General features: G+C 43.3%; 1 protein-coding gene across 6 annotated transcripts in view; it reads right to left on the bottom strand.

Annotated features, from left to right (window-relative positions):
• The window catches only part of CD109 (CD109 molecule), a 142,574-nt gene that overhangs the window by 67,875 nt on the left and 62,226 nt on the right, over positions 1-12,473 (bottom strand). The gene's annotated exons all lie outside the window — the stretch shown is intronic.

Below are 12,473 nucleotides of genomic sequence, written 5' to 3' on the forward strand. Positions count from 1 at the left end.
CTTTGTCACTTTTCACCCTGTATCCTGAATATTTAGGTACATGGCTTATCTTGCTGCAAGTTCTTTGAGAGCCAGGTCCATGTTACACCGTGGTTTTATCCTTCATAGTTTATCCCTTGAGTTGCCAACCTAACAGACTGCCTGATACCAAAAAAGTTCTCAAATAACATGTACTAGACTGAATAAAAAGTGCTAGCTTTGGCAAACGTGGAAAATCAACTAATTTGTTTGGGCCTCCTTTCAACAGCCTTGAAACCAACTTTTAGGCAATTATTTAACAAACAAGTAGTTACATTAGTTTACATTTGAAATAAAATTCTCCCTTCCTGCCTCCTACATTACCAGTCATCCCTGACAATTCCTGGATTTTCCATCTCTCTGGTTAGTCTCCTCCCCTTCATTCAGTCTGTAAACACTGTCACATCTTCTGTTCTCCTGGTACTCTTATCTTTCTGACTTGTTGCGTTAACGGTCCTTTCTTTTCTGATCTTGAAATGTTGGCCCTTCGCATCCTGAACCCAATGCTCTTGATAAGCGAGCTCATCAACGCTCATGGTGTTAACTGTCATCTCCACGCTAAACACTCCTAAACCTTTATCTCTGGCCATCCCTCAAGCTGGAGATTCAGACTCAAATCCACCTTCGGGACACCTCCACCTGAATGTTCTACAGAACATCCTGGACTCCTTTATCTGGGTTCAGCCTCCACCAGGGACCTTTTCTTGATCGCCTCTCCCCATGCTGGGTTAGAGCCCCTTCTCTCCCATAATACCCTGTGTATCACTCTATTACTTTACTTAACACAGTATACTATAATTATCTGCTTTGTGCCCATCACCGGAAACAGACTATGAAGTCACTGGGGGCACAGCACCTAATTCAACATGCTTTCAAGGTTTGTTGAATGAATGTATGTATTAATGAATGAACGCATTGAATTTTGTCCCCGGGCTGGTTCTGATACCGGAGGCTCATCACATTAGCCTCAGTTATTGTACAGCATCTCCTGCAAGAACCTGAAATAACCTTCAGACTACCCTGAGGAGGCACAGCCATTTGCCAAGTGACCCATGGTTTAAGTTAATTAAGTAAGGAGGCCATTGGACTGATGGGGCTCTCACGCTGTGGGTGCCCTACGTAAACAAACCAGGATCTAAGCCTATGGATGCCTCACGGTTATGAAATCAAAATGCTAAGGACAACCAATCAGAAACAGTCACCTAGGCTTTAAGCTATGGACGATCTATGATGTCCTTTCTTTGCTTCCACCTTTTCTCTATAAAGTCTCTCCACCTCTTGTCTGAGGGGACTCTCCAACCACTTCCAGTTTGGCACCGCCAATTCCAATCGATTTCTCCTCAAATAAACTCAAATTTTTTTAATATGCTTCAGTATATCTTTTGAGATTTTGAGGTTTCCAGCGTGGTCTTTGGGAGACTGTAAGGTTTTTGAGAAAGCAGGATAAAAAAGCCCGTGAAGAGATCAAGGTTTTGGTCTTAGATATGAAGAATTATATCTTTTCTGTAAAAGAAAAGGATAAGCATGAGATGGGTGCAGACAAGATAGATCTGTAAATGTGGCAGAGAAATTTAAAGAAACTCCTATCTGATGACATGTGTTTTCTTTACAAAGTAGAAAGGGAGATTATCTACTGAGAGTGAGGACGGAGAAACCAGAATCTCCCCAGAAGATAGCATTTTCCTGAATCCCTTCCCTCATTAGAAAGAATCACAAATATCCTGATACCCATCAAGACTGGAGCTAAACATCCGAAGAACTGAAGTTGTTCTATACCCGATAATTACTCATAGTGAGAGGACTTGGGAAGAATGGATCTAACCAACAACCAAGACACAGACTATATTGTCTGTGACACAGGGCTCCGGGTGGAAGGAGCCTGGTGCAGGCATCCTATGCCACAAGCACATTCACACCCTAAGAAGTTTCACCATCTGCAGCACCAAATACATTATGCTGTACGAGGGACAAACTGGTTTCCTTAGTAGAAAAGTACGAACGAGAAGCATGCTCTCTTTAAAAACAAACAAAAATCGCTCATTTAACCCTCTCTGTTGCTACTGAAAGTGCAAAGAATTGAGGTCTTCAAAGACATGCAACATGACCAGCTTTCTTAGGCACCAAATTCAAGCAAGAGGAAAAAGCAGAAGTGTAGCTATAGCTTTGTACTGAATGGGAAAGGCACCCTTGAGGCAAAATAATTCCATCTGCTGCTCATTTCTCCTTTTCTTACTCCACCCAGCGCCTCAGTACTCATTTCAGGCTCCACCTTGGTACCCAGTGTGCTGCCGCCAGCAGTTGGAGTCCAGTGAGTTACAGATCTCCTCTGTGTCACTGACAAGCATCATACAGGACTACACACACATCACATGAGTATCAAGTTGCTGCCTTTGAGGTTGTACAATAATAAGATAAAATAATTGGATCCAATGCATAAAGGGTGTCCAGGACATCTCTGTACTTTCTGAGACTCTACCTCAAACAAAAAGTTCTTTTAAAAATTAATCTTCTTACAGATTCACAGACATAGAAAGTAAACTTATTGTTACCAAAGGGGAAAATGGGGGGGATAAATTAGGAGTTCATGATTAACAGATACACACTACTATATAGAAAATAGATAAACAACAAGGACCTACTATATAGCACAGGGAAATATATTCAATATTTTGTAATAGCCTATAATGGAAAAGAATCTGCAAAAATGGATATATACGTATACATAACTGAATCACTGTGCTGACACCTGAAACAAACACAGCATTGTAAATCAACTATACTTCAATTTAAAAAAAGAGATGCAACTCTAAAAAGAAAAAATTAAAGTCATAGAACTAAAAAAAAAAAAATTAATCTTATGGCTCATAATACCAAGATTATACAGTCTGCCAGGTGACAGCGAGATAATCCTTAGTAAATACACTAATGGATACTACATAGTTCCCTACCAGGCAACGCATATGCTGTAACATGAGTCTCCTAGGCTCAAACCCTCAATTCAAAGTCCTGGCTGTTGTGTTCAGAATCTGAGACATTTTGAAAACAATGCAATGTATGAGGGAGTGACACGTGTGGCAACCGAAAATCATGTGACAGAGGTGGGCACCCTCCCCACCAATGCATCCAGACAGCCCTGTTGACATCTATGTTCAACCAAAAAAGTGACTGTCTTGAAAGAGCAATTGCAGCACATATTAAATAATTTAACGTTCTAGAGCTGAAAAGTATCAGGAAATCTAGCTTCTAGCCCTGACCCTACCATAACACCACCTGAGCCCAACCAGGTCACTAAGATTCTTCCTCCATCAAAGGAGGAGATGAGTCTGGGTTACCTCTAAGATCCTCTCCAGCACCAAAACCCTGTGAGATGCGCTGACGGACTTCTCAGACTCCCCATTTCACCGATGATCAGGACACGCTAAAATCCGATACCAAAGTTTTCTGACTGAAGAGAGGGGTCGGTAAGGGACATGTGAAAGGAAGGGCAGCCCTAGGGTAGCTTCTGGAGGGAAAGAACAAGACAAGGAACTCCTGACATATATTAGCTTGGAGCCAGAATTTAATTAAATGCGTGCCCCCAGGGACTGACAATTAGCAGATCCAACGACCCAATAAAGTCACAGGAATAATACGGCACAAAACTTGCGCGTGCATCTTGAATTTCACAAGAGACCAGGATATTCAGTTCTTGACCGAAATCTTTTTTAATCTTCAAAGTCAGAAAGTCCAGAATATTAATCCAAAAGACCTGTTTCCTACTGGCTCACAGGTGCACCAAGTACACAGCTATATATTGCACGTAACCTCAGAATGAAAATATATGAACATATCTCTACTAAGTTGTAGTCTCATATAGAAGACTGGGACTATAGGTCATAGAGCGTCACAAAGGATACAATGACCAGTAGCAACAGTCTAGGAGAAACTGTTCAATCACTCCATTCACTCATTCTTTCATCCCGCAAGCATAACTGAGTTCCTACAACAGGACAGAATAAATGTGGAAATTAATCACACAGAACTCTTGTCTTACGGATGCACCCCAAGTGCCCATCAACAGATGACTGGCTTAAGAAGATGTGATGTGTGTGTGTGTGTGTGTGTGTGTGTGTGTGTGTGTGTGTGTGTATAAAACGGAATACTACTTAGCTGTAAAAAAGAACGAAATTCCATTTTCAGTAACGTGGATGGACCTAGAGAATATTATGCTTAGTGAACTAGGTCAGAGAAAGATAAATACTATGATATCACTCGTATGTGGAATCTGAAAAATAATACAAATGAATCTGTATACAAAACAGAAACACACTCACAGACATAGAAAACAAACTTATGGCTACCAAAGGGGAAAGGTGGAAGGGGGAGGGATAAATTAGGAGTATGGGATTAACAGACACAAACTACTATACACAAAATAGACAAGCAGGGCTTCCCTGGTGGCGCAGTGGTTGAGAGTCCGCCTCCCAATGCAGGGGACACGGGTTCGTGCCCCGGTCCAGGAGGATCCCACATGCCGCGGAGTGGCTGGGCCCGTGAGCCGTGGCCGCTGAGCCTGCGCGTCCGGAGCCTGTGCTCCGCAGCGGGAGAGGCCACAGCAGTGAGAGGCCCACGTACCGCACAAAAAAAAAAAAAAAAAAATAGACAAGCAACAAGGATTTACTGTATATCACAGGAAATTTTACCCAATATCTTGAAATAACCTATAATGAAATATAATCTGAAAAAAAGACAAATCACTATGCTGCACACCCTAAATTAACACAGTATTATAAATCAACTATACTTCAATTAAAAAGAAAGAACTTGAGTCTTCCAGGAACTCACAGTCTAATAAGTAAGGCAGTCATATTCTGTTAAGCTACACTAATCACGGTTTGGAAAGATGAAACGAATTCTGGAAATTGATGGCGGTGATGTTTGTACAACAATGTGAATGTATTTGATGCTACTGAACTACACACTTAAAAACGGCTAAGACGGTAAATTTCATGTATACCTTAACACACCGAAAAAGGAAAGAAAAGCCTACACGGATCAGTAAGTGCTGTAGAGGTGCTGGGTAGAAGGACCTATGGAAGAACGGAGAATGAAGTGCTAGCCTCCACCAGCTGACATGCTCTAAAAAATCCAAATTCTAAAACTAACTCCTCCTTCCTTTCTTCACTGCACATGCAAGCAAGAACTTACGGTCTTTCCCCCCAAAAGCAACCTTCTTTCAAGCAGAGGCTAGCAAAAGGATTTTGGAAGCCACATCCACGTTCCAGAGAAGATGCACTGTTTGCTGACCTGTCACAGGCGGCTCCATGCTCTGTTCAGCCGTGATCACCTGCCAGGCGATCACCAGATGCCACTTGTGGAGCGTTCCAAGCTCAAGAACTGTCCAAACGAATGTGTGCTCTTTTGCAAAGGACGATGGCTTCAGAAAAACCCTGACAGCAGAAGCAAACTGACCAGGGAACAGCTGAGCAGAAAGATAGATAAGGAGCATCTGAAAGGCTACAAAAAGCCACGCAGTGCCCCTCTACCTGACGTTCCACAACAACTAGCTCAGGAGAAAGGAGACGTCATCGTTACAAACAAAGGAACAATTCAGTGCAGACTGCCTCTGAACTACACAACAATTTTACACCCACAAACTAGCACACAGGGCTCCGAAAACGTCATCTCAGGCCTCGGGGCTATCACGCTTTCTACCTTCTATTCCTCGTCTGCCAGCCCAACACTGGCCTAAGATCAAAACAAGGGCTGAGAAACTGCGGTCAGCTGCAGCCAGAAGAGACTGAGAGGTCGTCTGGTTCAGGGGTTCCTACGCAGGCTGTGTACCCAGATCTCCAGAAGGGCTGCTGTAAAAATTGAGACCGTGACCCCAAATCTGCGTTAGAAAGTCTAGGCTGCCAGGGGGCCGTGCGGAGCTACTCACCTAGAGGGGTCAAGTGAGCAGCTCCGTCTCACCACCAGGGAGTTCCAAGAACGAATCAGGGGCGTGCCTTTTCCACTACCCACCACCGCCTCTCACTGGAAGAGACAGAACCCAAAGATGCCTAGCTGTGGGCACACAGCAGCACTTCTCAAATCGTGGTCCTGAAAACAAATAGGATTTCCTAGAGTGCTAATGTAAAATGCAAACTCCTGGGTCGCTGCCTGCGATACGGACTTGCCGTCTGGGGGCGGGGCGCTGGGCTGCGCAACTTGAACGAGAGCTGCCATCGGCGGGTTCCCAGGCACACGGGTGCGTGGGAACCACGGCTCAGTCCCAGCAGCGGGAGCTGTACCAGCCACTCTGGGAGGAAAGACACGCTGTCTGCTCCCAAGGAAGGAAGGTGCAGGGCTGCGATATCCAGAAGCAGGGCTCTCTCAGTGCTCTTCCTTCAGGTCCTCAGAGGAATGTGACACCGATGCTTGAGTCGCCCAGAGACCTGAAACTCTGGGCCAGCCGAGGCTGCCCAAGGGAGAGGGCAGTGTGGTAAGATCCCTCCTGCCTCCTGGGAGCCTGGTGCTCAGACACCAGCGCCAGCCTCTCTTTTAAAGAACCTCTAAAACTGCCTTCTAGTAACCTGGAATACAATTTATAATCAAAGATGCCAGAAAATTTGCAACTAAATCCGGAATATACACACAACAGAAGATGCACCAGCCTTAAAAAGGGAAGGAAATTCTGACGCGTGCTATAACCTGGATGAGCCTTGAAGACGTTAAACTAAGTGGAATAAAGTCACAAAAAGACATACACTCTATGAGTCCACTTCTATGAGGTACTTCGAGTAGTCAAAATCATACAGACAGAAAGTAGAACGATGGGTGCCAGGGACGTGAGGGTAGGGCTGGAAGGAGGGAAACACGCAGTTATTGCTTCATAGGTACAGAGTTTCAGTTTTGCAAGATGAAAAGAGTTCTGGACATGGATGGTGCACAACATTGTTGCAAAACATTGTGAATGTATTTAATACCACTGAACTGTACACTTTAAAAGAGTTAAGACAGTAAATCTCCTGTTATGTATATTTTACCACAATTTAAAAAATAGGGAGAAAAAAAAAAACATTTGCAACTATTTGGGAGAACCAAGGATACCAGTCAAGAGATAAGGCAACTAGAGAAATACTACAAAAAATGAAAATACAAGCGATGCCTGACTTTTAAAACAAATCACCTTCCCAAGGTGTATTTGTAAGATGATTATCAACTTAGAGCACATTTCCCCACTTGACCTATAACAACTCTGTAAAACACGTGTCTGTGGAGGGGTATTATGGCTAAAATAAACCCCTTCCCTCTGCAGGGAGGGTCTGGTGCTCCAGAAAGTTAAGGGAGAACTGATGGAAAAGGGCCTGGAGACGTGGAAGGGACCAAAGTGTGGGAGAGCCGGCAGGGACGGTAATTGTCCCCAAAGCAGCAAAGAATAAGTCCCATCCGATGCAATCATATAGATTAAGTATATGCATAAATAGCACACAAAAAAGTCAGAGTTCTTACTAAATTTTACTAACTTTAAGAGGGCTTAAAAATAATAATCATCAAGACTTGCTTTATAATAATGCCACTCTGATTATCTGCGTGTCACTACAAATCAAAGCTCTGGTAAGTCCTGTATACATTGTCCTTCAGTAGTAATACTAAAATCAGGCCATATTTTTTCTAGAGACAAAATGGGATTTCAAAACAGTCTCCTGAAAATAATTTTTTCCCCTCCCTAAAATTTATACTAAGCATGGTCACTGCCTTGGGAAAATAAAAATATGGTCTATAATGGTGGACTGTTTAAATGATAAATATATTTCCTCCATAATAATTATTCACAGCTAAAAGGAAAAGAGTTTAATAATAAGCAATATAGAGTCCTTGAATGCTGTACAGGAGTCAAGGAAAGATAAACCAGAGACCAAGGCTGGATCCAGTCTGCTTGTCATAACATTTCTTTGACTATACTGACCTCTGGTGGCCATTGGAGGAGTCTTTTTTTTTTTTTTTTTTTAATAACGGGGCTTATTTTCCCTTAGTTGTGTGCCTTCACATTGTATCACATAGGGAGGCTCCTTTTACAATGTATATGTATATTAAATCATCACATTGTACACTTTAAATATCTTACAATTTTATTTGTCAATTATATCTCAGTAAAGCTGGAAGGAAAAAACATAATATCACCACTAATAAGTTCCTGATCAATATGCCTGTCTTCAAAAAGATAAAGATGTTTGGGGCTTCCCTGGTGGCGCAGTGGTTGAGAGTCCGCCTACCGATGCAGGGGACACGAGTTCGTGCCCCGGTCCGGGAAGATCCCACATGCCGCGGAGCGGCTGCGCCCGTGAGCCATGGCCTCTGAGCCTGCGTGTCCGGAGCCTGTGCTCCGCAACGGGAGAGGCCAGAGCAGTGAGAGGCCCGCGTACCGAAAAAAACAAAAAAGTGATCAAGAGACTGGCACAACATTGTAAATCAACTATACTTCAATAAAAAATATATATTTTTTTAAAAAAGATAAAGAAGTTTATAGAATGTGGAAAAGGGGACATTACATTTAGTTCAAGACCAATGACTATGGTATAGCTTTCACGCATTCATTTAACAAGTACTGACTTCTACCTTGTGCAAAGAACCGCGCTAAGTCTCCAAGACACAGGGGAACAAGACTCTGCCTACAGACCTCATACGGACTCTGCGTATCAGGTCCTGCCAATCAAGCGACAGGAATGGACCAAGAGAAGCACAGTGTGCTACGCAAACGTCCAGAGGCGCTAGGCCATCAAAGACAATGCCTGAGGACAAAAGCAAGGAGCTAGAAAAACAGCAGAAAAACAGGGTTCCAGGCAGAGGGAGCAGCCTGCGTGGAAGGCTCTGGGACAGGACGGACTGGCGAGTTTAAGAAACTTAAGGAATAATACATCTAAAGCATAGAGTTCAAGGGTAAGGGTGGCCCTTAACAAGGCCAAAGAGGTGGGCAAGGACCAGATTTTGTGAATTTTTTTTAATTTTTCAAGCACTTGAATTTCCTTAAGAGCATTTATCTTTTTTTCCTATTAAAGCAATAGGAGAGGTCAAGTCCACAAACTACTACATGAGAAATCCGGTAATTCTTTCACCCTGCAGTCTCACATCTCCCAGCCTTTCTCTACTATTCTAGTCTCCTCTCTCCTCTGGTACATATTCTGTGTACCACTCACTGAACAAAGGAATCCCAGAGAGGCTGCTACCCACAAGGCTGAGACCTGGTCACTGTGCAGAGGTGGCCTCGGAATGGGCCAGCGATGGACATCTGACCCAGTGACCCATCCGCGGGCTGCCAGCCACCCATGCAGAGGCTTGCTTGTAGTACTCTGAGGACATGGTTATTAGGCTAAGCCAGTGCGCTCAGTCCAGATCTGGACCAGAGAACACCCTAGAGGCTGGAGAGAAGCGAGGGGAATGGGGCTGACCACAAGGACAGAGGAAGCCGCTGGCCCCAAAGCACAGGCGCTCATGCTGACAACAGACCATCTTTATCCCCAGGCAGCCTGAGTGAGACTCGCTCCTTGGAGGCACCCGACGGGCCTCACTGACTGAGCGCCTCACAAGTCCTCTGCTATTGCACCACCTCGTGTTCTTCTGTCACCCTTGTGTCACTTAACTTTGTCATAATTGTCACCTCCCCACAATAGTCTTTGAAGACAGAGATCAGGTGTTAGGCTTCCTGGTATCCTATCACCGCACTGTAAGCCCTCAACACATATTTGATGGAGGATGGTAGATGGAGGGATGGACGGGTGGATGGATGAATGGATAGATGGATGGATGGATGGACAAACAGCTGATTCCTGGGGAAATGATAATGAAATCAAAACGTGGGAACAGAGAATAAAGTCCTAACTCCTTAAAACTCACAACATGCCTCCTAATCTGCAGCTCCCAGCATCCTCGACGTGCTCCAATCCCTCCGTTCTCCCCAGTCCCCAGACCCCGGGGCTCTCCTCCACTTTCCCTGCCTCGACACAAACCCTCCTCTCTCCTACGTCTCACAAACACCTACTCTGTCCACCTTTTCTACAAGCTCCAATGTCTGGTCCCCCCGGCGTTCATCACCCCCGCTCTCAGCCCCCATAACTCCTTGTACGCTTTCTCACTTCCTCTGTGGCACAAACTCTCCACGAGCCCAGCGTGATCCTCGTCTTCATGCAGACGCTCAAAAAACATGTGCTAAGGGGACCTAGTTCTGCTTTTAAAATGTGGCCCCCGAAAATGCTAACTAAAGGAAAATTTTTTAAGTTTTAATTTATTAGGTACTTGGTACTTTTATCTTACCTCAGGCCACCCACTAATGAATGACTAAGTGGCTCTCGAAGGAGGAGGGAGAGGACATTTTTCGAAGGGGACACTTGGTGACATCTGGAGACATCTCTGGTTGTCACGACTTGGAGGGAGGGGACAGCTGCTACTGGCATTTAGTGGGTTAAGGTCAGAGATGCTGCTAAACGTCCCACACTGCACAGGACATCCCCGCAACAAAGAATTTTTTACCGTAATGTCAAAAGTGAGAAGCCCTGTTCTAATAGAATTTTTAAAGCTCTCATGTATATACATTTTAATAAATGCCAAACAAAAAATTAGAAATATTCAATGAATCTTCAAACACCACAGAGTGATGCACCAGAGAAAACCCGAGGCGGAGACACGGAGGGCGTTCTAGTGCCCCTGCCCTGTTAGACCTCGGAGCCATGGAAGTTGGCAGCAAATACAGGAAGTAAGCGGGGGAGCTGGGCAGAACGAAGCATAGGGGAGCAGAAGACTGATGTAGCTGTTACGGTCACTAGAGTTTTGTGGTTGTTTTTGCTTTTGCTTTTAACATCTTTATTGGACTATAATTGCTTTACAATGGTGTGTTAGTTTCTGCTGTATAACACAGTGAATCAGCTATATGTATACATATATCCCCATATCTCTTTCCTCTTGCGTCTCCCTCCCACCCTCCCTATCCCACCCCTCCACGTGGTCACAAAGCACCGAGCTGATCTCCCTGTGCTATGCGGCTGCTTCCCACTAGCTATCTATTTTACATTTGGTAGTGTATATATGTCCATGCCACTCTGCCACTTTGTCCCAGCTTACCCTTACCCCTCCCCGTGTCCTCAAGTCCATTCTCTACGTCTGAGTCTTTATTCCTGTCCCACCCCTAGGTTCGTCAGAACCTTTTTTTTTTTTTTAGATTCCATATATATGTGTTAGCATATGGTATTTGTTTTTCTCTTTCTGACTTACTTCACTCTGTATGACAGACACTAGGTCCATCCACCTCGCTACAAATAACTCAGTTTCATTTCTTTTTATGGCTGAGTAATATTCCATTATATATATGTGCCACATCTTCTTTATCCATTCATCTGTCAATGGACACTTAGGTTGCTTCCATGTCCTGGCTATTGTAAATAGTGCTGCAATGAACATTGTGGTACATGACTCTTTTTGAATTATGGTTTTCTCGGGGTATATGCCCAGTATTGGGATTGCTGGATCATATGGTAATTCTATTTTTAGTTTTTTAAGGACCCTCCATACTGTTCTCCATAGTGGCTGTATCAATTTACATTCCCACCAACAGTGCAAGGGGCTTCCCTTTTCTCCACACCCTCTCCAGCATTTATTGTTTGTAGATTTTTTGATGATGGCCATTCTGACCAGTGTGAGGTGATACCTCATCGTGGTTTTGATTTGCATTTCTCTAATGATTAGCGATGTTGAGCATCCTTTCATGTGTTTGTTGGCTGCATGAGCTGCTTGTATATTTGGGAGATTAATCCTCTGTCCGTTGATTCGTTTGCAAGTATTTTCTCCCATTTTGAGGGGTGTGTCTTCATCTTGTTTATGGTTTCCTTTGCTGTGCAAAAGCTTTTAAGTTTCATTAGGTCCCATTTGTTTATTTTTGGTTTTATTTCCATTCCTCTAGGAGGTGGGTCAAAAAGCATCTTGCTGTGATTTATGTCATAGAGTGTTCTGCCTATGTTTTCCTCTAAGAGTTTTATAGTGTCTGGCCTTATGAAATTAGAACACTCCCTAACACCATATACAAAAATAAACTCAAAATGGATTAAAGACCTAAAGGTCACTAGAGTTTTTAAAACAAAGATAAAGTAGGTTAGACCAATCTCTCATCAGAAGTCATTACTCTGAGACATAAGATTTGCCAAATAATTGCTATGTACTCATTACTTAGTTTTAAAATACTCAATGTGTGCAATAACTAAATACAATAAATATTTAATCAGCTTTATACTAAAATGTGAAATGTCTTAACCTTCAAACATTGCATATATAAAAAGACAACAATGATTAAAACTCTAATATGTTATAACACAGGCTAACCCATTGCTAACAAAAGTAAATTAAAAATAAAACCACTTAAATTATCGAGATACTCAGATTAATGTTTTTCTGTTCACTAAATAAATGACTTCAGAGATATTTTCCCCACCGGACCTATTTAAAACATT

Source organism: Pseudorca crassidens, chromosome 13 (genome assembly GCF_039906515.1).
Source record: "Pseudorca crassidens isolate mPseCra1 chromosome 13, mPseCra1.hap1, whole genome shotgun sequence".
NCBI classification, from domain to species: Eukaryota; Metazoa; Chordata; class Mammalia; order Artiodactyla; family Delphinidae; genus Pseudorca; species Pseudorca crassidens.